At 47.9% G+C, this 27,206-nt stretch overlaps 1 long non-coding RNA gene across 1 annotated transcript in view; it reads left to right on the top strand.

Annotated features, from left to right (window-relative positions):
* Positions 1-26,832, top strand: part of LOC142046333 (uncharacterized) — a 277,336-nt gene extending 250,504 nt beyond the window's left edge. Inside the window, exons 2-3 of the long non-coding RNA XR_012655240.1 lie at positions 26,292-26,400; positions 26,599-26,832. This is a non-coding gene — a long non-coding RNA (uncharacterized LOC142046333). The remainder of the gene's footprint in view (positions 1-26,291; positions 26,401-26,598) is intronic.
* The last annotated feature ends 374 nt before the right edge of the window (positions 26,833-27,206 follow it).

The raw sequence follows: 27,206 nt of genomic DNA, 5'->3' as shown, positions 1-27,206 counted from the left end.
ATGTAGTGGAAATTTCCAGGGGCAGGTATATATATGCTAGCAAGCAAGCTAGAGATAACGAGGTTAGTTCAATCAAGGAGGATGAGGCCCAGTTCTAGCATTTTATTTTATTTTATTATTTATATTTTATTATTTTTATGTATTTTATTGCTGTCTCTATAATGTAGAAAGCAGGTCTGGATATTTGTTAAATGACTTTTTTTTTTCCAGCTTTGTTTTTTACTTAAAAATATCAGAAATTACAAGTCTGATTTTTGCTGGAAGATTTGTTTGATGGTTGAACAATAGAGCTTCCTGAGCCCTTATTTTCAGATGAGGTGGTGAAATTGTAGAGAGTTTCTCTCCCAAGCGTTTCATGGGCACATGAGATTAATAGGTACAAACAAAAGCAGAATTTTAGACACAGTGAATAAAAAACTGTTCCTGTCTCTATCAGTCAGGTTTAACTTGTATAGTATCTCTGATGTCATACTCTTACCAATTCTACAGTCATCTACAAAGCCTTCCAGGAAAGCCAGAATAGTAAAAACCTGAATTTTTAAAGTGAACAGAAGCTGGAACTTTCTGCTCAATCCTCTTTTCTTCCTTTCTTTAATTTAGACTTCCATGACTTCTTTAAACATCATGAAGATACAAAAAAGGGCACATACATCATGATTTCTTTGCATATCACTTTTAAAAACTAGTAGGAATGCTCTCTTACACTGCTACAGAAGAAATTAAATTAAATGCTTGGAATCCAAGGCCAGAAGGGACCACTGTGATCATCTAGTCTGCCCTCCTGTATAAAACAGGCTACAGAATTTTCCCCAAATTATTCCTAGAGCAGAACTTTTAGAAATATATCCCATATTGATTTTAAAATTGCCAGTGATAGAGAATCTACCATCAACATTGGTAAATTGTTCCAGTGATTAATTGCCCTCAATGTTAAAAGTGTACACCTTCTTTCCAGTTTAAATTTGTTTAGTTTCATCTCCCAGCCACTGGATCATGTTATGCCTTTGTCTACTAGAATGGAGAGCCCATTATCAAATATTTATTTCCCATGTAGATATTTTTAGACTGTAATCAGGTCACCCCTTGAACTTCTCTATGTTAAGCTAAATATATTTTGCTCCTGGAGTCTATTACTCTAAAACTTGTTTTCTAATCCTTTCATCATTCTCGTGACTTGTCTCTGAACCCTCTCAAATTAATCAACATCCTTCTTGAATTGTGGATGCCAGAACTGGACACAGTATTCCATTAGCAGTTGCATCAGTGCCAAATACACAGGCAAAATAACCTCTCTACTCCTTCTTGAGATCCTTGTGATTATGAAACCAAGAGTGGTGTTACTCTTTCAGCTACAGCATCACTTTGAGAGCTCATGTTCAGATGCTTACGCACCAGGACCCCCAAATCTTTTTCAGAGTCACTGCTTCCCAGGATAGCATCCCCCAACCTGTAAGTATGGCCTGCATTCTTTGTTCCTAGATGTATGTATTTACGTTACCATATTAAAACACACATTGTTTGCTTGCCCCATTTTAGCAAGGAATCCAGATTGCTAAGTGTCAGTAATTTGTCATCTTCATTATTTACCAATCCCACAATTTTATGTTTTCTTCCAAGTCATTGAAAAACATATTAAATAGTATAGGGTCAAGAAGAAATCTTTGTGGGACCCCAGTCAAAAAACACACCCATTTGATGATTCTCTGTTTACAATTACATGTTGAGACCTATACATTAGCCAAGTTTTAATCCATTTAATGTGTGCCTGGTTAATTTTATGTTCGAGTTTTTTAATCAAAATTTTATGTGGTACCAAGTCAAAACCCTTAGAGAAGTTTAAGTATATTACATCAACACTATTACCTTTATCAACCACACTTGTAATCACATCAAAAATGTATCAAGTTAGTTTGACAGAATCTATTTTCCATAAACCCGTGTTGATTTGCATTAATTGTGTTACCCTCCTTTAATTCTTTATTAATCAACTCCCGTATCAGCCACTCCATTATCTTGACCAGTATCAATGTCAGACTGATGTGCCTATAATTATCTGGGTCATTCTGTTTGCCTTTTTAAAATATTGTCACAACATGAGCTTTCTTCCAGTCTTCTGGAACTTCCCTAGTGTTCCAGGACTTATTGAAAATCAACATTATTTCAAGCAAGTTATCCTGGATGTAAGTTATCTGGACCTGTTGATTTACAGGGTCTAAGTTTAGTAGCTTCTGTTTAACATCTTCCTGAGATACCTCCTGAGATACTAGTGGAATGGTAAAAGTGTTATCATATGATATGACTACATCATCTGTTTTTCCCTAATACAGAAGAGAAATATTTATGAAACACTTATGCCTGTTCTGCATTATTATTAATAATTCTACCTTTTCCATCTAGAAATGAAGCAATACCATTGTTTGGATTATTTTTGTTCCTTCTATACAGTGGCATTCTATATATTAGGGGAGAGTACTGTAACCCTCATATTTCTCATTTTCATATAATCATAATCTTACATATAAAACATGCCTTGTAAGGTACCTGGGGAAAGGTTATGATCTGCTGAAAGTTATTTCTCTACCCATATATGTGTATCATTAATGCATATGAAGTTATGAGAATTGTGCTGTATGGTCACTAAAACATGCTGGGGAATCAGACAGATATTAGCTCCCCAGAGACAACAGCAAGGAAAGTAACCAACTCCCGGGCGGGGTGTCAAACAACCCATCAACAGCCATTGTCCAGCAAGTGAGCTACAATGCAATGACTCACCTGCATGAGGCCACACGAGGGGAATTGCTCAAGCTTGCTTGGAGAGACTCAGCAATTCCCCCCCAGACATGCCTGGACTTGTGCTCCCCAAGCACATGGACTGAGGGCATAAAACAGACAGAGTGGACACATACTGGCCCTTCTCCTGCCCCACCTATGCTGCAAGCAACCAAGACACTGAGAAGAAGACAAGACTCCAACACAGGAGATTGGCCCAGGTTTAAGGAACAAACCTGTATATTAAGGACTGCAATATCCAGCAGAGTAAGAAAAACTGCTTAATGTAGTTGCTGCCCAGTCTAATAGGGCTGAGAGTTTAGACTGCGTTCTTATATTTTATTTCTTTTGGTAACTAACTCTGACTTTTTGCCTATCACTTATTAACGCTTCAAATCTATCTTTGTAGTTAATAAACCTGTTTGGTTATTCTATCTGAAGCAGTGTGTTTGGTTTGACGCATGTCAGAGACTCCCCTTGGGATAATAAGCCTAATATGTATCAATTTATTTGTTAAATTGATGAACTCATATAAGCTTGCAGCACTCAGCAGGCATAACTGGACACTGCAAGACAGAGGTTCCTAGGGTTGTGTCTGGGACTGGAGATATTGGCTAGTGTCATTCAGTTGCACAATCCAAGGAGTAGCTTATATGCCAGAGGCTGTGAGTGAACAGCCCAGGAGTAGGGGTTCTGACAGCAGAGCAGGGTAAGGCTAGCTCCTAGAGTCAAGGATTGGAGTGACCTAGCAGATCACTGGTCTGGATAACACCAGGGGAACATCAGAGGATTTTTTTCATTCCTACTATACTTTAAAAAACTCCTTCATATTGTCCTTAATTCTCCTTGTATTCCTTTGCTTCTCTTCTCAATTTGCTACAACACTCCCTATCTTTTGATTAATATACATTATAAACTTCCCTTTGTGTGCAGCAGTGATAGGCAGGCTTATAAAAACCTATATGTTTCCACCAAACAATTAAAAGCTGTGGGAACATATTTACAGTATGAACTGAGCTTTAATATTCTGTACTGTAATCCCTTAAACGTTGTTTGTTCCTTCCTGCACAAATTAAAACAACAGTGCCATCACTGCACACACCCTCAGAGTTGGACTTAAGTGTGCACATGTATTGTGTAGTTGTTAGACCATGTAGGTAAAATTCTTCCCTGTACTCATCATTCCGAATATGGCTTTAGTGTACTTAAAGAGACATATATGAAATATACCTGTTAGGGAAGTGTTTGTGAAGATTTCTAACAAGTAGATAAGTGAGGCCTTGTCTGCTGGGATGTACCAAGAAAATGTTCCAAGGTGTGAATTTAAATTGATACTGTTAAATTAGTATTACAGTGATATAAGGCCTTGTCCACATTTAAAAGTGTTGCACTTTTAACTATGCTGGTATAGTTAAAGCAGTTAAAAAACCCTAATGTAGATGTGGTTATACAGGCATAACTGTGCTGCTACTTAGCCCTGGTCTGCACTACGAGTTTAGGTCAAATTTAGCGGCATTAACCCTGCACCTGTCCACACGACGAAGCCATTATTTTCAACTTAAAGGGCTCTTAAAATCGCTTTCTGTACTCCTCCCTGATGAGGGGATTAGCACTGAAATCAACTTTGCAGGGTCGAATTTGGGGTAGTGTGGATGCCATTTGATGGTATTGGCCTCTGGGAGCTATCCCAGAGTGCTCCATTGTGACTGCTCTGGACTGTGCTCTCAACTCCGATGCACTGGCCAGGTAGACAGGAAAAGGCCCGCAAACTTTTGAATCTCATTTCCTATTTGGCCAGCTTGGCGATCTGCAGGTGAGTGCAGATCTCATCAGCACAGGTGACCATGATGGAGTCCCAGAATTGCAAAAAAGCCCCAGCATGGACCGAACGGGAGGTACAGGATCTGATCGCTGTATGGGGAGGCGAATCTGTGCTATCAGGACTCCATTCAAAAAGACAAAATGCCTGAATATCTGAAAAAAATCTCAACGGGCACGAAGGTCAGAGGCTATAACAGGGACCTGCAGCAGTGCCGCGTGAAACTTAAGGAGCTGAGGCAAGCCTACCAAAAAACCAGAGAGGCAAACAGCTGCTCTGAGTCAAAGCCCCAGACATGCCACTTCTATGATGAGCTGCATGCCATTCTAGATGGTGCAGCCACCAGTACCCCACCCCCGTGCTTTGGCTCCATCAAAGGAGTAGCATGCACCAGGGATGCGGGTTTGGGGGATGAGGAAGATGAGGAGGAGGTTGAAGATAGCTCACAGCAAGAAAATGGAGAAACTGTTTTCCCTGATAGCCAGGAACTGTTTCTCACCCTGGACCTGGAGTCAGTACCCCCCGAACCCACCCAAGACTGCATCCCGGACCCACCAGGTGAAGAAGGGACCTCTGGTGAGTGTACCTTTGGAAATATTATACATGGTTTAAAAGCAAGCGTGTTTAATGATTAATTTGCCCTGAAGACTTGGGATGCATTGGTGGCCAGTACAGCTACTGGAAAAGTCTGTTAACGTGTCTGGAGATGGAGCGGAAATCCTCCAGGGACATCTCCATAAAGCTCTCCTGGATGTACTCCCAAAGCCTTTGCAAAAGGTTTCTGGGGAGGGCAGCCTTATTCTGTCCTCCATGGTAGGACACTTTACCACGCCAGGCCAGTAGCATGTAGTCAGGAATCATTGCATAAAAAACATTGTAGCATATGGTCCCGGTGTTTGCTGGCATTCAAACAACATCCATTCTTTATCTCTCTGTGTTATCCTCAGGAGACTGATATCATTCATTGTGACCTGGTTGAAATAGGGTGATTTTATTAAGGAGATATTCAGAGGAGCATGCTCCTGCTGGGCTGTTTGCCTGTGGCTGAACAGAAATGTTCCCCACTGTTAGCCACGCGGTAGGGGGAGGCGTGAAGCGATCATCCCAGAGAATTGGGTATGTGTGGGCCAGGGGTGGTTAGCTGGGTTTGTGCTGCATGTTAACCCGAAAACCGCAGCCCCTCCTCCTTTTAAATGGCCAACCCAACAGCTACTTGGTATGGGAAATGAGGATGCAGCTGTTTGAAACCATTCCCACATGTTGTGAAGGTTAAAGAAGCCAAAAGACTGTCTTACCATGGCTACCTGCAAGCCAAAATTCTGTTGCCCAGCCCTGCTTGAAAGATCTTTCACACCAAACCAGCATACCCTCAATAAGAGGCAAAATACGACCTTGTAATGAAAGCACATGTGCTATGTAATGTTAACTACTGTGGATGCACGCCGATGACTTAATGGTCTTAAGGGGGGACACAATCGACTGTATAAAATCAGTTTCTAAAAAATCAACTTTTATAAATTCGAACTAATTTCATAATGTAGACATACCCTTAGCTTATTCTGGTTCGGTGAAGTGAAATAAGCTATATGCATATAAAACACCTTCCAGCAGTATAATTGTATCTCCATCAATGCTTTTAACAGCATAACTATCTCCAGAGGAGCGGTGGGGGCAGGGGGAATTGCATCCCTTACCGACACAGTTATGCCAGTAAAACTTTAAAGTATAAACTGGGCTTTAGAGTGCTTTTTTCAATTTAGCTTATGTCCCTTAGGAAGGCCTTTAAGCTAAACTCCTCAAAAGCCAATTTTATGTTGGAATAATGTTGATACATGGGGGTTGTATCAGTACAACTATACCAGTAAAGTTACACCGATATGTAGCTAACACATAAATGGATGACCCTGACCCAGGGCCAGCGCTTCCATTTAGGTGGCGTAGGCAATCGCCTAGGGCGCCAGGATTATTGGTGGGAGGCATTTTGCCAGAGGGGGTGGCAGGGGGCTCCGGTGGAGCTGCCACAGTCGTGCCTGTGGAGGGTCCGCTGGTCCGCAGCTCCGGTGGAGCTGCCGCAGTCGTGCCTGCGGATGGTCGGCTGCTCGCGCGGCTCCGGAGGACCGTCCGCAGTCCCGACTGCGGCATCTCCACCAGAGCCGTGGGACCAGCGCATGGGGTGGCAAAATTGCCGTGCACCCAGGGCGCTAAAACCCCTAGCTCCAGTCCTGCTCTGACCAAGTCATTTTATCTCACTATGCCTCATTTTCTGCATCCCTGCCTTACAGGAATGTTGTAAAGCTGAGTTTATTAATAATTGTGAAGCAATTTAACTCAGATGGAAGGTCTGATAGATGTAAAGCATTACCATAGTCTTGAGCCAATGTGCATTTGAGCATAGATCACACCAGGTACATCTTATCACATAAATCAAGACAAGATAATAGCATTGGGTGGGGAACTGTCTTATGAAATTAAGCAATTCTGCCATGTCATATGACACCAGCAAAATATAGCTCTATTATCTGATCAAATACACCATAATTCTATATCTGATTCAAGCCTATTCCTCTTTTTAAATCGCACCACAAAATCAGAATTTCTTCTCTCTGGGAAGTGCTTCGGGGACACATGTATTGGCACTATAGATGGGGCCTGACTCAGCTTCAAAATTCAGATCCAATTCAAAATTTGGATGTAGGTGGTGTTCAGCACATGGGAGGTGTTCAGATCGAGTTTTGGTTCATCCCAGAAGAGTGATAAAGACCCAAGCTGTAAAGTTCAGATCTAATTGAAACTTTCCCTACATTTTAGGGATCTGGCCCAGCCCATTGTACACTGAAACTTGTGAAAGATCTCAAGTATTTAGTGACCATCTGCCCCGAGAAACCAGCCTGAGACATCCCCAAACATTTTACAGTGTTAAATTGCGTGAGTTAAACAACCAGCTCTCCAAGATGATCTGAAATCTTCCAGAACTGATTCTAGATACTGAAGTGACCTTTCCCAGAGGGTCAGCTGAACCACTTTGTACTCTGTGTATGCAAGGGTCTCACCACACTAATCCCTTTCGCATCACTCTAGCGATCCAAACAGGACTTAAAACTTCTTGTGTGGACAGCTGAGGATTCATCAAGTGTAAGGGAGTCTTTGGTTGGCCTAGACGGCAGGAGAGGCTATAGCCAGGGCACATTATCACCCCCACTGACATAAGGGTACCTGTTTGCACGTAATATTAGAGAGCAGAAAAACATTTTTAAAACCCTCAGGTAAACTGACGTTCCACAGGATTGAGTTCTCCGAAGCCTTGTACCTCATTAACACCTGGTGGTCTTGATGCTACCATCTGATTTGAACTTTGCACTCATTGCACAATGGCTACCCAGCGTGCCAGGCCACAGAAAACCAGTTCAATTGTCTGGGCAGAGGAGCACTTTCAGCTTTTCCAGTCATATTCTTGTCCATTCCTTTAAACCTCCTATCTCAAGTGTTTCCTTCCAAGGCTTGATTCTGCAGGCATAGGAGTCAATGGCAGCTCAGGATTGGATCCGTGGCCAGTCCCTTCCTTGGATGGGCTTTTACTAAAGGTTCAGTGAGCACATTACAGATATAGACCAGCCATGAAGTTCTGAGGTAAAACCCAACTTTGCCAGCACTTAGGGGTGTTTGGATCCATGGCCTTGAGGTTTAGGCCCACATCTAATTAGTCTATCTACTACATAAAAACAGGATGTGTTGTAAGATACATGGAGCTGAGCCACAACTAGAGTAATTTATCTTAAACGGCTTCTTCCTGACTATCCCATGCTCTTCCACTCGTAGAACAACTTTGGGTGTGTAAATAAAATGGGCTCAGATCCAAGCCACATCTGCTCTTCAGTTCGACTGCATAGAAACCAAAACCCAACTGATGAGGTTTTGCAAAAATAGTGCCACCAACATTTTTCTTATCTCTATAAATCATTAGCCTGTTTCCTTATTGCTTTGCTGTAAATCAGATAATCACGGTGAGGAGATTTATTAAAGACTACTTCTTTATCTCTTTAGATGGATGTATTGCTTTTTAGAGAGGACGGAGGAGCATGTACTGAAGACACTAGACTGGGCAATTCCTATTTCTGCCCAAGGCTTTCTTTCAAATCACTTAAGGCCAGATTTTCAAAGGTATTTAGCCACCTAAAGATGGAGGTAGGTGCCTAGTGGGAGCATCCTTCCCATGCATTCCTCTAATACACTCCACTCCTCCACCAGACCCCAGCAACTCCCTTTCCTGCCGGTATTCCTTAACTCATCAAGTATCCAGTCCCTGTTCCACAAAGCTCCATTCAGAGCAACTCAGTGGCACCAATTCATGTTCCTACCAGCCCTTCACCCTCTCTTCTTGCACCAGGACCTGCTCCCAGACTCCTACGAGGCCACATTTTGTCATGGTTAATTACCCCCAACCTTTGGCCATTCATCTCTGGATCAGGCAAGCAGCTGCAGCAAAACCTGAGTCACAAGAAAGTTTATGAATATTTCTAATAATGACACTTTAACTATTGCTCCTTATGTATACACCTAGCTTTAACCAGCTCCAATCCTTCCAAAAGAGCTACAAGCCATTTGACCTCAGCATGGCCAAGAAAACAAATGTTTCAAGCCATTTTGGAGGTACGATGAACCAAAAAAGCCTTAGGAAAGTGTTTGCAAGCAAATGACAGGTACAGTTCAGAACACCTGTAAATCTCCCCCCCCCCAACCCAGGGTTTAGGGACCATGGCTGCTTTCAAACCTTGTTGTGAGGCAGAGGAAGTGTTGGTTGTTCCAGTGGCCATGGAGAGAGGGAGAGTGACAGGGTGGGGGTGTTTGTAGCTCCAGTGACTAAGTGAGGAGATTGTCACTCTGTGTGGGTTTGCAAAGAGCAGCTGAAGAGGGCAACAGAGGGATTTGAAAGTTCACTGGTGCCAAAGACGACAAGGAACACCCAAGACTCACTGTCGGACTGGAACTCTGCCTTGGACTCCTGAACTCTGAGTCTAGACGCATTACTCCGTGTCTGCCCTTTCATATTGTCGTACCACTGGGCCTATGGGACCTTGTGTTGGATGTAACTCTGTTTTCCTACTGTCTTCCCCGCTGTTGTTTTTCCTCCATTCATCCCTCTGTAAATAACTATTTCCCTTTCCTATATTCATTGTACCATTCTGGTGTGTGAGTGTTTACTCCATGGGGGGGAGGTGTGGAACAGGTGCCCCTGGGGCAGAAGGGAGTTTGCCTGCTGTGTTCCTGCATGCACCTTTTCCTGTCTAGAGCTGCCTGCACAGAAGACTCCATCTTGGCTACAAGGGCACTAAAGTTACACACCATACCATTGAAACCCAGTTTGTGATTTTTACCAAGCTTCCCAGGAGACTTCTCTACACTGGGATAAGTTTCAGGACCTGACATTTCAGGGGGATCTGTTTCTTTTTGGGGGAGGTTGTGATGGTTAGACTCAGACAGTGTTTCCAATGGCCAGTGTGACAAAGTTCCTCCTCTACCTTGGTGGGTCCTACACTTATTGGAGGATTTGCTCACCTCACAGATTCACCCTGTGGGTCGGGAAACAGCACAGAGACCTTTCCCACTGGTAGAAACCACAGTCCAGGTCAATTCCTCCTGTGTTTGATCAGGAGTTAGCAGGTTTGTGGGGGAATCCAGGCCTGCCCTCTACTCCAGGTTCCAGAGTAGTTCTGCAGCTGTCTATAGTGCTTCCTGGTACAGTTGTGCAACAGCTATAACTCCCTGGGTTACTTCCCCATGGCCTCCTCCCAACACCTTAAAAGTTCTCACCACCGGACCTTCATCCTGATGTCTGATAACGCTTGTATTTCTCAGTCCTCCAGCAGTGCCTACTCACTCTCAGCTTTTTGCACGCTTCTTGCTCCCAGTTCCTCGCCGGCACTTCCTCTCCTCTGACTCCCTGGCTCCCCCTTGGCCTGACTGGAATGAGCCCTTTTATAGTATCAGAGGGGCCTTAATTAGAATCAGGTGCTTAACAGCCTCATCTGACTCTTAGCAGGTTAATTGGAGTCAGGTGTTCTCATTAGCCTGGAGTAGCCCCAGCTCTGGTCACTCAGGAAATAGAAAACTGCTTATCTAATGGACAGTATATCTCCCTTCTACTACTCTGCTGTTCCCAACTGGCCTGGGTCTATCACACCACTTAAGATCACAGAAAGTTTCAATGATGCAGGAATTGTGGGTAAATGTAACTTCTCTGTGCCTTTGTTGTTCCACACCTTGGGAACATGGTCTGAATTCACCAAGGTTCAGATCCTCATAGGTATTTAGATGCCTGACTCTCATTGGAATCTATGAGTTAGGTGCCTAAATACCTTTGAGGATCTGAGCCCGTATTATTATGGAGTGGCAGTATCCCCACCATAGTTAAAGTGAGAAGGGACTGCTGCCACTCCATAATAAGAGGATGAATAGAACTGGATGAATGGCTGATTTTTTTCAGTTCACTGATATAAGGACAAAATGTGGGGAGGGGGGAGATTCAGGCTGATCTTTAAATGTTTGAGTTTGTGTCAAACTGGACTGGATTGGGTGGAGTGTATAATAGGGATACATGGAAAAGTGCGGCAGCAGGAAGGTGTGGAAGTGGAAGAGGCTGGGGTGCATATAGGGGACATGGAAAGGCTCAGAGGACAGAGAGGTGGGTATGGCTGGTGATAGGAGGGCATGGAAGGGAGATGCAAGGGACTGGGGCTGGTACTGAAGTCAATGGGACTACTCATGGGCATAGGTATGTGCAGGATGATGGCTCAAATTAGATTTAACACAGCAAGTGTTGGGAAAAGGGAGGGAAATGGGTGAGTAAGGAATACAGAGGAATTTCAGTGTAACTAAATACATATGTAATGGGCTTCCCTTCCTTCAGTGCCTGGGATCCAGATTTTGGTTGGCGAGAGAGGCTGGGGGATGGCAATGGAAACCCAGTGTTCCTGTGGTGGGTGATGCCACCTAGTGCCAGCTCTGGGGGAGGCCAGTGGTGAAGGAAGAAGGCTCTGGCTGCACTGAAGTGTGTTGGGCTTTTAGACAATGGGGCCTTGCCCCGTTCCTTCAGATCATCCTGGATCTTACAATACTGTCGTACCAGCTTACTGCAGAAAACACACTACCATTGAAATTTGAAAGACACTAACAGGCTATTAAACTGATTGATTTTGCAGCCCCAGTTTCTGGAGATAACCCACAAAGTCCTCCCAAGTCTTTTATATGTCATCAGTCCCCTCAGCTAGCTGACCCCTGCACAACACATACCCTTTTGCTAAGAAAAGCCAAGACATTTTGCATGAGTCAGCTAACAGAGGGAGCCCAGGCAGTTTGCACACTACCATGTAACAGCAGCAGATGGCAGACTTGAACTGAAATAGCTATAACTACTAATGATCAGTTGCAAGATGCTCTTTAGCAGAGAAGAACAGCAGGTTCTCCTTTTCACAGGCATGGGCCTGCTCAATAGAACACTAGCTCATCAGAATGCGTATTTGTTCTACTGACTACCTCTCGAGCAATGAAGTTAAAGGAACCCAGTGCCAGCTAATTTCATTTGGAGCAGTGGTTCTTCAGACTTCTGAAAATGAGACCCAGAGTTAACACAGGACAGCAGGGCTACACAAACACCCCAGGTGATCTGCTTCCAGACTGAATGAAAAAATCCTTGTTCTAATCCACAAAGCCCTTGGTGGGTTAAGCTTTCGCCAGGATAGATAACTGACACTAAGATAACTGTAGACACTAAAAAGAATGAGGAGTACTTGTGGCAACTTAGAGACTAACACATTTATTTGGGCGTATGCTTTTGTGGGCTAAAACCCACTTCATCAGATGCATGCAGTGAAAAATAAAGTAGGAAGATAATTATACACAGAGAATATGAAAAAAGGGATATTGCCATGCCAACTATAATGAGACTAATCAATTAAGGTGGGCTATTATCAGCAGGAGAAAAAAATCTTTTATAGTGATAATCAGGATGGTCAATTTCCAACAGTTGACAAGAGGGTGTGAGTAACAGTAGGGGAACAAATAAACACGGGGAAATAGTTTGACTTTGTGTAATGACCCATCCACTCCCAGTCTTTATTCAAGCCTAATTTAATGGTTCTCAGTTTGCAAATTAATTCCAATTCTGCAGTTTCTCATTGGAGTCTGTTTTTGAAGTTTTTTTGTTGGAGTATTGCGACTTTTAGGTCTGTAATTGAGTGACCGGGGAGGTCAGATGTCAAGAATTATAACATTCAAAAACCAGTTGGAGAACACTTCAACCTCCCTGGTCACTCAATTACAGATCTGAAAGTCGCAACACTCCGACAAAAAGAGTTAGAGTAGTTTATGTTTTTATCTTCCTGGAAGGTTGCAACATAACACTACTTTATTTCTTAGAATTCATAATGATTAGTCACAAGAACTCCAAACCCCAGAGAAATAAAGGAGGTGGTTCCCTATAACAGAGCAGTACATCTCACCCCACCTTACTCTATGATGGCTCTTCGCAGTCTGAATCTGATCATACACTTCCCTACAGAGCCCCCTCGCTTGCAAGCAGAACCAGGAAACCCCTTACAATTAAAGTGATATCTTGCAATTTTAAGAGAGTTTTCCATACAGTGTACTATACAGGCCCAGGATAAAAAAAGTTCTTCGTGATAGAAACTTGGGGCCATGCACTACCTTGCCAGATGAGTATTTCTGTGTTCAGGTCTGAATGCAAGGCCCAGCTCTATGAACAACCTTTCCTCTAGTAGCTATATTTTCCCTCACAGTGCTTATACACCATTTTGCACCTTAGAAATAGCCAATATCAGGCATTTCTCAATGTTTTACTTGCTGTTATTACCCCAAATCAAATATTTTCAAATGGAGACAGAGAAGGAAGGTGTGAGAGAGAGGGAGGGGAAGTGAATCCCAGAGAGATGAACAGTTCCTGATTTTCAGAAGTGCTGGGAATGAAGATCACCAGGGGGCCATGAAACATGGTTGTGTGAATTCCTGAGTGGTCAGAGGCAACCCACCAGCATCTATCCCCATTTGCCATCAAGCACCACTCTTTCCCCTCCACCAGCCAAATATCATGCACTTTACTGTGCTGATGCCCACTAGAGTTTATGCAGCAATGGCAAGCTCCCAATCCAGACGAAAAAAGACCCTCCTCCCCAACTCCCAGCCAAGATATCCACTGCTGAGGACAGGAAGCTGAATCTAATTTGAAAAGAAAAGAAAAGGTGGCAGCAGACACTCTCACAATTAAAGTTACAGTCACCACTCTCCAAAAACCATCTTCTGCCCTCTAATCCTCTTTAGAGTTACTATTAGGAAGGATGTCAGAGGCCAAGAACCATATTTCCACAGCATACATAAGAACAGCCATACTGGGTCAGACCAAAGGTCCATCTAGCCCAGTATCTCTCTACCGACAATGGCCAATGCCAGGTGCCCCAGAGGGAGAGAACCTAACAGGCAATGATCAAATGATCTCTCTCCTGCCATCCATCTCCATCCTCTCACAAACAGAGGCTAGGGGCACCATTCCTTACCCATCCTGGCTAATAGCCATTTATGGACTTAACCACCATGAATTTATCCAGTTCTCTTTTAAACACTGTTATAGTCCTAGCCTTCAGAACCTCCTCAGGTAAGGAGTTCCACATGCTGACTGTGCGCTGCGTGAACTTCCTTGTATTTGTTTTAAACCTGCTGCCTATTAATTTCATTTGGTGACCCCCTAGTTCTTATATGATGCGAACAAGTAAATAACTTTTCCTTATCCACTTTCTCCACATCACTCATGATTTTATATACCTCTGTCACATCCCCCCTTAGTCTCCTCTTTTCCAAGCTGAAGAGTCCTACCTCTTTAATCTTTCCTCATATGGGACCTTCTCCAAACCCCTAATAATTGCTCCTTATGTATACACCTAGCTTTAACCAGCTCCAATCCTTCCAAAAGAGCTACAAGCCATTTGACCTCAGCATGGCCAAGAAAACAAATGTTTCAAGCCATTTTGGAGGTACGATGAACCAAAAAAGCCTTAGGAAAGTGTTTGCAAGCAAATGACAGGTACAGTTCAGAACACCTGTAAATCTCCCCCCCCCCAACCCAGGGTTTAGGGACCATGGCTGCTTTCAAACCTTGTTGTGAGGCAGAGGAAGTGTTGGTTGTTCCAGTGGCCATGGAGAGAGGGAGAGTGACAGGGTGGGGGTGTTTGTAGCTCCAGTGACTAAGTGAGGAGATTGTCACTCTGTGTGGGTTTGCAAAGAGCAGCTGAAGAGGGCAACAGAGGGATTTGAAAGTTCACTGGTGCCAAAGACGACAAGGAACACCCAAGACTCACTGTCGGACTGGAACTCTGCCTTGGACTCCTGAACTCTGAGTCTAGACGCATTACTCCGTGTCTGCCCTTTCATATTGTCGTACCACTGGGCCTATGGGACCTTGTGTTGGATGTAACTCTGTTTTCCTACTGTCTTCCCCGCTGTTGTTTTTCCTCCATTCATCCCTCTGTAAATAACTATTTCCCTTTCCTATATTCATTGTACCATTCTGGTGTGTGAGTGTTTACTCCATGGGGGGGAGGTGTGGAACAGGTGCCCCTGGGGCAGAAGGGAGTTTGCCTGCTGTGTTCCTGCATGCACCTTTTCCTGTCTAGAGCTGCCTGCACAGAAGACTCCATCTTGGCTACAAGGGCACTAAAGTTACACACCATACCATTGAAACCCAGTTTGTGATTTTTACCAAGCTTCCCAGGAGACTTCTCTACACTGGGATAAGTTTCAGGACCTGACATTTCAGGGGGATCTGTTTCTTTTTGGGGGAGGTTGTGATGGTTAGACTCAGACAGTGTTTCCAATGGCCAGTGTGACAAAGTTCCTCCTCTACCTTGGTGGGTCCTACACTTATTGGAGGATTTGCTCACCTCACAGATTCACCCTGTGGGTCGGGAAACAGCACAGAGACCTTTCCCACTGGTAGAAACCACAGTCCAGGTCAATTCCTCCTGTGTTTGATCAGGAGTTAGCAGGTTTGTGGGGGAATCCAGGCCTGCCCTCTACTCCAGGTTCCAGAGTAGTTCTGCAGCTGTCTATAGTGCTTCCTGGTACAGTTGTGCAACAGCTATAACTCCCTGGGTTACTTCCCCATGGCCTCCTCCCAACACCTTAAAAGTTCTCACCACCGGACCTTCATCCTGATGTCTGATAACGCTTGTATTTCTCAGTCCTCCAGCAGTGCCTACTCACTCTCAGCTTTTTGCACGCTTCTTGCTCCCAGTTCCTCGCCGGCACTTCCTCTCCTCTGACTCCCTGGCTCCCCCTTGGCCTGACTGGAATGAGCCCTTTTATAGTATCAGAGGGGCCTTAATTAGAATCAGGTGCTTAACAGCCTCATCTGACTCTTAGCAGGTTAATTGGAGTCAGGTGTTCTCATTAGCCTGGAGTAGCCCCTGCTCTGGTCAGTCAGGGTACAGAAAACTGTTAATCCAGTGGCCAGTATATCTGCCTTCTGCTATTCTGCTGTACCCAACTGGGCTGGGTCTATCACACTTGTTATAAGCTTTTTAACCCATCTCTTTAGAAATGGACATAATAGTATTGGACATGATTAAGGCTAAGATTTTGTCATGGATATTTTTAGTAAAAGTCAGGGACAGGTCACGGGCTTCTGTGAATTTTTCTTTATTGCCCATAACCTGTCTGTGACTTTTACTAAAAATATCCATGATGAAATGGGAAAGCACTGGGCAGCTGGGAGCTGCAGGTCCCCCTGTCGCCCCCTCCCCATGGCGGAGGGGAGCTGCAGGATCTCCCCACCCCCTGCAGCGACCAGGAGCAGTGGGGTTCCCCCCTGCTGCCTGCAGCAGCTGGGAGCTGTGAGGTATCCATCCTGCCCATGGCAGCTGAAAGCTTGGGGGTCTGCTGCCTCAGGCAGTGTGGGATACCCAACGGCTTCCTGCCATTGTGGGAGGCGGCAGGATCCTGCAGCTCTCAGCCACTGGGGCTGAAGTCATGGAGGTCTTTGGAAATCACAGATTCAGTGACTTCCATGACAAAATTGTAGCCTTAGTCATGATATACTTAAACAAAAAATGGAGTAGTTTTGAACAGAAGTGAGATCTAATCCTAGGGACTGGATTTCAAAGACAAGCCTTCCAAAACCTTGATATTTTAGCAATAGCAAATGAGGGAGGTGAAGGGGCCTCTGAGGTCAGTGATGCAGCAAAGCAGAGCATAAACCTGACTTTTAGAGCGCTTTCTCTAACGTGATCCAGGATGGAGGGATGGGGTCTGAGATTCTCCGCTGCCTGATGCCTTATGTGCTGTTCGCATCAGGGAAACCTGAGCATAAAGCACTAGTGGTTTGTATTTCACAACTGCTGTAAATGGCTCTGCAAAGTGTGGGGCAGGCGAGTATCAGGGCTTCAGAGACTATGGGACAGATATNTACCAGCTGCTCCATGAAGCAGTCATTTAAAGTATCGAGAAATTTTATCTCTGCATTTCGTCCTGAAGTGAAATGTTCCCAGTCAATACGGGAATAATTGAAATCCCCCACTATTATTCGGTTCTTAATTTTGATGGCCTCTCTAATTTCCCTTAGCATTTCATCATCACTATTACTGTCCTGGTCAGGTGGTCGATAATAGATCCCTAGTGTTATATTTTTATTAGAGCATTAAATTATTAGAACATACAATCAGATGCAGGGCAAGACTGCCCAAACTAAGAAACACCACAGGGATATAACATTTATTAAATCTAAACAGGCTGATTGGGAAGGCAGATCACACAGAAATGTTCTTAGAACCACAGGAATCCCTGCAGGAACAGAACAGGTAAACCTCTGGAATTTATTCCCTGACTTTTTGAATAGAAATTTTTGATCTGCCTGAGGACTTCATAGATTTCTACGACAAGTTCAACAACTACCACTCATCCATCCAACCCTCTTTAGAACACTCTCACACCAGCATCAACTTCATGGATGCCACAATCAGCTTCCGCAATGGAACCCTACAGACAACTATACACAAGAAACCCACTGATTACCACACTTACTTTTATAGATTCAGTAACGACCCCAAACACACCAAGAAATCTGTTATCTACAGACAGATATTCACATACCATAGAATATGCTCCAAGAAGAAAGTCCAGGACATACCTTAACACATTTAAAACTGCCTTCATCAGCAAAGACTCTCCACCAAAGAAGTAGATTGCATCATGGAATGGGCCACCCAAGTACCCCAAGACAACCTGCTTCAATATGGGGGAGGGGGGAGGCGGAGACAGACGACATCATACCTCACACTCCTAGTTGAAACCTATCACCATACACTGCAACCCATATGGGGTGTCATCAAACAATTACAACCCATACTCGATCAGGACCACATCCTGAAAGACATCTCTCCTGAACTCCCTCTTCTGGACTTCAAACAACCCTCCAGCCGCCCCAAGTTCATCATCACAAGCAAGCTTCCCACAGACCAGAACACACCAACTCAAAGTGGCACCAGACCATGCCATAAAAAACAGGTGCAAAACCTGCAGACACATTTCCACTGCTATGATGGTCAATACCCTGCTTCAAGAACATACCTTTCAAGATCCATGTGTCCTACACATGCCTATCACAACATGTGCTCTACCTCATCTTGTGCACTAATGCTCCAACAATCACCAGGTGGGTGAAACTAGACAATCGCTACACTCTTGAACTCACACACACACAAAAAATGATAAAAGACCTGGATTTATGGCTCTTTACAACAATCTGTAACCCACTAACCCTCCTTTGTCCTATGACTGCAGAGATATTAACTGCCCTCTTCACCTTGAATGGTCTTTTGTAATGTGTTAACTCCTTATGCTTAACAGTCCACCTTGTATCTAGCTGTGACACACTGAGTGCCTTTCCCAGACCTGGCAGTTTTGAATTGTGATAATAATATAGCATAGACATGCATGGCCTGTCTCACTGCTGAATATTTAATGCTACACTATCAGGATTGCCAGGCGGCCATATGAGGCAGAAGCAGATACATGCTAGACTTAGGGCTGGCTAGCACGAAAACAAGCACTGGCTAGAGCAGGAGCAAAGGGCAGCAGAAACAGTCTGTTGACATTGCTGGCAATGGGAGTGTTCCCAGTCACGTAGTGATGTGGAGCAGACTGGAGAGACTTATTCCCTTAGGAGCTTTTATACCAACCTTGGTATCACTTGGGTGGGTCCTCACCTGTGGATTGGCTGAATTCTAGTTGAATGACGCGGGCCGTATCACATGACCTGCAGATAATTACCTCTGAGTCATCACATTTTCTGGTTCAGGGATGACTGATCAGGCTTCAGCAGGCTCAAGTGGATAGCTAACTCAGGTTTAGGCAGGCTTAAGGGTGACTCATCACATGCTTCCTTGCTACCTGTGAATCATTGTGGCTGTGATTGTCGGAATGAGTAGAAAGAAAATTCCCCACCCCAACCCTCCCACTGGTGTGAAACAGCAGATCCAATCTGAACCATTTCCTATCAACCAGTAAGTGGCCCTATGGATGGGAGGCTGGCCTTTCTTAAGGTAGCTCTGCTGGAAATCCTTCTGCTGTTGCAGTACAGAAGAGCTGAGCAATGGGAAGATGAGCACCCAGACTGTGGTAAATAGCAGTAAGTCAGGGCTGCCTGTGTATCCTTGGGAACCCTGAGAACAGAAAAGGTCTCCTCGGGTTGAGACTGGGCCTCTAAACCTAGATGGCTATTTAACTAGCACAGCCTTCTTTTTCGGTTATGGGATTTGGTTTGTTGAGTATCTATTAGGATAATGTTTCTCAACCTTTTAGTGATGGCGACCCACTTCGGACTTCCCTCAGCACCACCACTAAGACTTGAAAAGGGTGTGTGGGGTGGAGGGGGCGCTGAAGCATCCTGAACCCGACTGCCCGGGGTTGAAGCCCTCCTAGCTCTGACGCCCAGGGCTGGAGCTCAAGATACTGGAGACTCGCCACCCAAGCCCGTGATCCCCCTAGGGATCGCAGCACCCAGGTTAGGAAACACTGATCTAGAGTCCTCTATGAAAGCATGAGAAGGGCTTTATCACAATCTTGAAAAGCATCTCAATGGCAGGGCATACTATAGAATGTTAAACATACTTCTGTAGCTCTCAGACTACACCTGGTACAACACAAAATTTCATTCAAAATGTATTGATACCACAGAGTTGTGCAAACATGAGGAAGTTCTCCTCTGATTGTTGGCACTATAACAAAGGGAAAGGAACCCTGATGTCTATGTTGCAGGACTGTCCAAGAGTTGAGCAGCTGTGAACAGAGGTGGACATAAGAGGTAAAATAACATTCAGCTTCAGTAGCCAAACCTCATCTGGAAATTATATCCTAGGCTATCTGCATGCTAAAATGGGTTTAACTCTGCCGCCGAAGCTTTGTTTTGTGAGGGCAGCAGCAAGCATCAAGTCCATGATTTTACAAAAACAAAGTAGGCTTATGCCCAGAATAGAGCTGTGGTATTCAAACTTGTCTGAGTTAGCCACCAAAGAAACAATAGCTTAACCATGTAGAAAGCCATTATGTGAATCTGAAGAAATTTGGACCCTGTTTCTAGATACTGTGACAGACCCAGGCCAGTGGGGTGCAGGAGTCTGGTCCTATTGGTATCCAGGGGGGTGGGTGGGTAGGCGAAGCCCACCCACTTCTAAAGGACCTCCCCCCAGCCTAAGGGGAGGACCCACAGGTCTGGGACACCAAGTAATTCCGTGGGACAACTAATGAAAAAAACAGGATCAGGAGTGAGGTCATAGGGCTAAACGAAGGGAACCTGATGGGGACACCGAGCAGAGAACCCCAGACAACGCCCACTGATCCTCGAAGGCGTCAAGGGAGCCAGTGGACGCCACCCAGAGGAACTCTGCCCGGACGCGTGAATGGACAGAGGAGCAGAAATAGGCCCCACAGTCGCAGGAAATCCTGTCGGTCAACCTCCTCTCGCTGGTGTTGTAGATGGCTAGTTTGGCCAGGGCCAAGAGGAGGTTGATAAGGAGATCCCGCGACTTCGTGGGGCCACGGATGGGGAGTGCATAGATAAGCAGGTGAGGGGAAAAGTGCAACCAAAAAAAAAAACCATAGATATTCAAGAATGGAGGCCGAACGGAGCTGAACCTGGCGCACGCCAAATAAATTGCGAAGGTCCTCGCACAGAAAGGGCAGGTGTTAGGGAATGGGTGAAGCCGTTGCAAGTACAGCTGTGCTTACAGCCCGTGAAGGACTGCCAACTAGACATCCCGGAGCACTATCCGCCCGGCCGGGGCTCCCCGGTGCCCCCGGGCCGAACAGGGCAGAGTACAGGCTGGGCCACGGGGTTTTCACCATCGCGAGGTGGCAGATGTGAGCAGTCCAGTGAAAGGGAGGGGCTGCTTGGGTCCACGGGGCGGCCCTATAAAAAGGTCACGGGGCTGGGGTGGGAGGGTGGGCGGGGCGTGCCTCTTGCAGGACCCGGCGAGGTAGCCGGCACCAGGCAGTAAAGCACTTCAATCCTGAAAGTATGCGCCGGGAGTATAAGTTGGAGAGCCATGACGCTGAGCGAGCGTCGGGGATCCAGCAGTTCTCCCCGTCGTAGTGCAGGAGGTTTCCGACCTGGTGATCCACCAAGACTAGCTCTGGTGCACTGTGGGGGACTCTGCCACCTGACACGAGCTGGGGATTGTGTAGCAGTAGGCGCGCGAGAGGTCAGCCCCCACGGCAGCCGACGGACCTGATAGTTTGAAAGAGCTTCCGGTCCGGGGGAGTTGAGAAGACCGGCAGCCCAGAAAGGTCTCAAGAAGACTCTCGGATGGAGGTAAAGAGCTGCCGGTCGGATGGACCTCGAGCGGAGGAAGGAGGTGTTTGCAATAGCTCACGCGTATATGCACATCAGAAGCCTCTGCAGGGCTGGAGGGGAAGACATGGACTGAGTGCGTAGCAATCTCAGGCCCTGCCTCCCTCCTCAGGGCAGGTGAGAACCCTGGAGACGCAGTGCTCCTGGCCAAAAGAATAGACACTGCGTCCGGAGTGGCAGGAAATCGGGGCAGGACAGAGTGTTTGAGCGTACCAGAGCTTGACAGGAGCGAGTTGAATTAAGGCTAGCAGTGCCCTCTCCCGAAGGGAGTAGGCACGGACTATTGTCCATTTCCGGAGCCACTCTGTCACCCTGCCCTCGCAACGTGCAGTTTCTCCGGAGAGACGAATGGCATGGCAGAAAGGTAAACGCCCCAGATAGAGCAGCGACCCGGCTCACACCGGATGGCCTGTAAGCGTGGGTGGGAGGGAGCGCTGCCACCGTCCCGACACCAGGCCAGAAGCCTGACCCAATTGACCCGGCAGAAGAGCGCCGAGTACACGCTGGCAAGCTCCAGCGCGCCAAGCACCCGGGCCGGACACGGGAGCAATGCCTGGTACGCGAAGGACCAACCGCAGCTCGCTCCGAGCACCAACCCTCGTCAACCTCTTGGCGGAGGAAGAGGCAAGGGCTCGTCCAGAGCATACAGTGACCCGAGAGGGGGCACCCCTGCCGTATCCCGCGAAGCGACCGGCTCGGTCAGGTCAGTTGATTCTGACGACACTCGCGAAGCTGTAAGCACTGGAGAAACCCACAACCCGGGTCCGAAGCGACGCCTCGAGAGTGTCAGGAGATACCCGTTGAGTTCAAATCTGTCGAACGCTTTCTCCTGATCCGACAATGAGGGGAATGACAAGACCATCCCTACCCTAATTCAGAAGGTCTGGACAGATAAAGTTATCAAAGATCGTGTGGCCCAGGCCGTGTTAAGGTCTGGTCTGGATGGACACGTCCGCCAGCATGGACCCTACTGCATCGAGATGGTTTGCATGAGTTTGTAGTCATGATGAGGAGTGGAGACGGGATGCCAATTCCGTAAGTCAGCAGAGATCCTCTCGGCAATAAGCGACATGGGTCGCTGCACGAGAGAGGAGGAACGCCTGCAAAGATCGGCCCAGACAGTGACCAGGTCTGGGCCGACGTCCCAGAAACACGGTAGAACTCATGGTCAGCGTCACACTCAGAGATGTATTGGTGGGCATGCGACAAGAGGGCGCCGAGAACTGGCAAGAAGTGAGAGGCAAGCTCTATCGGTCCGGTACCGCGTGCTGCTGACGGGAGTCCGTCAGAGCACTCTGCAAGCGTTAGATTGTCGGATACAGGGAGAAAAGAGTCGCGTAGAAGGCTGGCTCTCACACATCTCCGCAAGAGGGTGCGTCTCGCAGGAGGCAGGTGACGTGCTTCTGGCGCTCCTTTCATCCAGCGTAGAAGAGGGTAAAAAATAATAAACAAAGGAAGGGAAAGGAGGCATAAGGGGACATAGGAAAAGGGGGGGAAGGGGGGGAGCACGACCATCTCCCGAAGGAGGCGGAGCGGATCGACAAAGAACCGGGTCGAGGATCTTAGGCCCGGACTCCTCCGCTTCTTCAGCACATCGCAGAGGATGGGATCCTCGGGGCTGGCGGCGATGTCTCTCAGCTCCAAGACTCCGCAACTGCTCTATCGCTGCATCCTTGTCCTGCACCCGGGTGTAGTCCACGAGAAGAGAGGCGGCACTTCCCCATGATCCCACCACGCGCGCCGAGAAGGTGCGCCTTCTGCTTTGCCAGGCGCAGAACTCTGAAGGACGCCACGAAGCCATATCCCCAGCAAACTATTAGTAAAGTGCCCAATACGCCAGCCAGGCTCTTCCATGCAAGGAGAGGCTGTCACGGTGGCAAGGTGGTGATCGAAAAAGGAGGCCGGTTGAGTGGCCGTGGAGGAGTGGGCCAGGGAAAGGTGGAAACGCGACAGATTAAATGCCTGTCCAGCCAGGAGTGCGCGACAACGGTCTCACCCGGACAAGGTGAACGTCGAGAGTCGATCGGGTGTGTCACGCCAGACGTCCCCAGGGAGTGGCGTCGACAAAGGAGGCTCGAGCTTCCCTTGCCCGCGTTCTGCCTGCCTTAAGGACAGCCTCCATGATCTCTCTGGCGGCTGGATAAAGGGGTCAGGTGGGGCAAGGGCAATGGCTCAGGGACTTGGGAGGGCAGTGGTGGGACAGCCAGAAACAAGGGGAGATTCCCCCTTGGGGACGAGCCTCTCTCATCCGGCGGTAGTCTGCGCGCACTGCTCTAGAGTAGTGGACCGAGAAGGAGGAGGAGGGGGAGTCTTCGGTGCGGCAGCCAGGGGTAACCGTGATGGAAGGGTTGACACTTGCCGGGGCTCGGGGAGTCCCAGCGCTCCTCCGTGTGGCAGGGGCAGTCCTCCAGAAGTGCTCCATCCCGCACTAGGTACACGGGCTACCATTGAATAATGCACCGGTAGTGGGATCCGTGTAGGGACCAGAAAGACCTCGAGTGCTCCCCGCAGCGCCGCGGCGCAGTTAAGCTGCCTTGCGGCGAACGGAGCACGTGAAAGAGGGTGGAGAATTGCAGCCAAGGGGAGAGGGATGATGGATGGAGATGGGGCGCCCAGGGAGAAAGGTTGGAACAGGCGGCATTGGGCAAGAGGGAGGGACGGAGGTCAGGCCAAGCAGACGCAGGTCTTCCAACGGCTCCAGGGACAAACACGCCCCACACAGGCCATCTCTACGCCTCTGGGCGCGCTCTGATGCCAGGAAGAAGACACCTCCCGTACTTTTGGGAGGCTGCCAAATGGCCGTGGGTCCACACACTTGCCAACCTGTCAGTAGGTTCCCACGTGGGGGTTCGAGGCGGCACCAGAGGCAAACGGACGCCGTGCTTTCGTCAGGTGGGAAAGGGTCCTCGCTGTAGATGGGGGCGGAAGAGGGTGGTCGAGGAGCGGAGAGGCAGGGGGCAGCCGCTACCTGGAACGTACCCCTGGGGGCGGAGAGAGGGACTCCGAACAGCTGGTGGAGGGAATGGGGGGGGGAGCCGTGGGGGTAGTGGCTGGCGCGCAGTGGGGGCACGCTCTGCATGGAGGGCCTGCTTCTTAGGGCAGGGCCTATCGTCTTCCCCCTGACCGGTCCCACGCTGGGCGGCTCCCCCAAATCAGAAGGCGGACGTGGCAGCAGGGGCTTCCGGTACTCGCCACACTGCGTGCCCAACCGGGGCAGTGGTAGTGATGGCAGCGGAGGTGAGGTCAGAAGCTTGGGCAGTGGATACAGGGGGCAGGTGGAAGAGGGAGTGGACATCGCGCGGGGATCTCACCCCGCCGTGTCCCGCCAAACGAGAACGGGAGGGGAAACGCAAGGGAGAGGAAGGAGGGAGGCAACCACCGTCCTGCTAGGCTGCAAGCAGGGAAGGAGGTGCAGAAGGGAAGGCGAAAGGGGGTGGGGAGCACCTAAGGACCGGGGGAGGGTGTCAGGTCACCGACAGAGGGGGATCCGGGCTCCTCTAGTTGCACTAGGGGATAGGTGGGGACAACGGCAAGGAGGGTGCAGTGAACAAGGGCTAAACTCAATGGGGGAAGGGACAAAGTGCATGGGAAGGGGGTGTGGCGCACGAGGGGAGGGACAATCAGGGCTGGGGGCTCAAGGGGTGGTGGGCGGGCGACTGGGAATGGGGCTAAAGAGACCAAGGGCTAGCTGCAGGGCTGGGGGCAGGACAATCAGGGCGCAGAGGGAAACGGGTGGGGCAGACAAATAGGCAAGAAAGGGGTTAGCCGACAGGGGTGGGGGTGGGTGCGCTCACGGGCTGTACAAAAAGTAATGGTTGGCTGCTGCTGCTGCAGGCCCCATGATGAAGTGGGCGGGTGGGCAGGTGAGCAGCTCAGTCCCAGGGCAGGATCCAAACACGAGAAAAAACAGCCAGAGGTAGTGGAGGGGGCAAAATGGTTGGTGGGGGCGAGGGGGACACGGATGGACGAGGCAGGCTTTCATGCACACCTGGTGTCCCAACAAACCCAGCCAAACCCCACCACCAGAGAATAGTCCGAAGATACTCAGTCCAGAACAAGCCCCTCCACAGGTGGACTGCACGTGGTCTCCCCAGCAGGTGGTTCTTCCCACTTCTCCTCATCAGGCTCCAACAGCTCCCCAGCCAACAGCCACAGTACCCCCGCAGCTCCAGGTGAGTGGTCTGGTGTCCAGGCAGGAGGGACCCTCTTCAGATGGGTCTCAGCAACAGGAGCTGGGGTCCTCATTCCCTCCTTGGAGAAGGCCAGCAGGCGCGACCCCGCTCAGATGGTGTCCTCAGCAACAGGAGCTGGGGTCCCTCATTTCCCTCCTCTCTGGGAAGCAGGCCAGCAGGCCGCCCGCCCCCGCCCCAAGGAGCCATAGGTGGAGTAACAGCAGTAACTGAGGTGGGGGGGGGACGCAACTAGCCAGCCAGCAAACAGACAGCAGAGAAAGGGGGGGGTGTCTAGCCCGCCAGGGACAGCTGGAGCAGGAACAGCAGTAGAACAGCAGCAGCAGCAGCGAGGCCCAGCGCCCAGCAGGAAACGAGCAGCAGACAGCAGCAGCCCTCTGCTTCCTTCCTCTACAGCAGAACGGTTGAAGGAGAGCTACTCCTGGCCTCAGAAGAAGCAGGGTTCTGTTCCCTGAGTGACCAGAGCAGGGCTGCACTAGAGTAATCAGGAACCTGCTAGAACCAATTAAGGCAGACAGGCTGATTAGAACACCTGCAGCCAATCAAGGCAGGCTAATCAGGGCACCTGGTTTTAAAGGTGCTCTCTCCAGTCAGTAGGGAGGAGCAGAGGAGAGGAAGTGCGTGTGAGGAGCTGGGAGCAAGAGACACAAGGAGCTGAGAGTGAGAGGGTGTGCTGCTGGAGGACTAAGAAGTACAAGCATTATCAGACACCAGTAGGAAGGTCCTGTGGTGAGGATAAAGAAGGTGTTTGGAGGAGGCCATGAGGAAGTAGCCCAGGGAGTTGTAGCTGTCATGCAGCTGTTACAGGAGGCACTACAGACAGATGCAATCCACAGGGCACTGGGCTGGAACGTGGAGTAGAGGGCGGGCCCGGGTTCCCACCAAACCTCCCAACTCCTGATCAGACAGAGGAGGAGTTGATCCAGACTGTGGGGGAGATCACTGAAGTGAGCAAATCTGCCAATAAGCACAGGACCCACCAAGGTAGAGGAGGAACTTTGTCACAATACATTTGGATAAAAATATTGCAATGGCACAAAGAATGCCAGACCTGCATTCCACCTGCCCGTTCCTTCCCTCCTTTCCCTACTCATGCATGCCTTCTCCTAGTGTATTAGTGTTATTTCCCGCCGACACCTCCACACACACACTCTCAACGTGTTATGCCTATATAGTATTGGCTGAGTTTATGTCTTCTCGTCTTGGCAAGTTGTAAAATTAGGTAATTCCATCCTGTGAAACAATATTTGGAAACATATGCATGCTCTATATCATTTACTTTTTTGTACTTTTCACTGTATGTTTCTTTATGAAAATCAATAAAAAATTAATCACAAAATATAAGTTCTGGGAAACAGTTGAAGGCAATGGGAGGCACCTCTGGATGCTTTTGAAAATCGCACTAGGCACCTACCATCATCTTTAAGTGCCTAAATACCTTTGAAAATCTGGCCTTAAGTGACTTGAAAGAAAGTCTCTGACAAAAATGGGAATTGCCGAGTCTAGTGTCTTAACTAAA

This window comes from Chelonoidis abingdonii, chromosome 2 (assembly GCF_003597395.2).
Source record: "Chelonoidis abingdonii isolate Lonesome George chromosome 2, CheloAbing_2.0, whole genome shotgun sequence".
Taxonomy (NCBI): Eukaryota; Metazoa; Chordata; order Testudines; family Testudinidae; genus Chelonoidis; species Chelonoidis abingdonii.
This window is presented reverse-complemented; position numbering and strand designations above follow the sequence as displayed.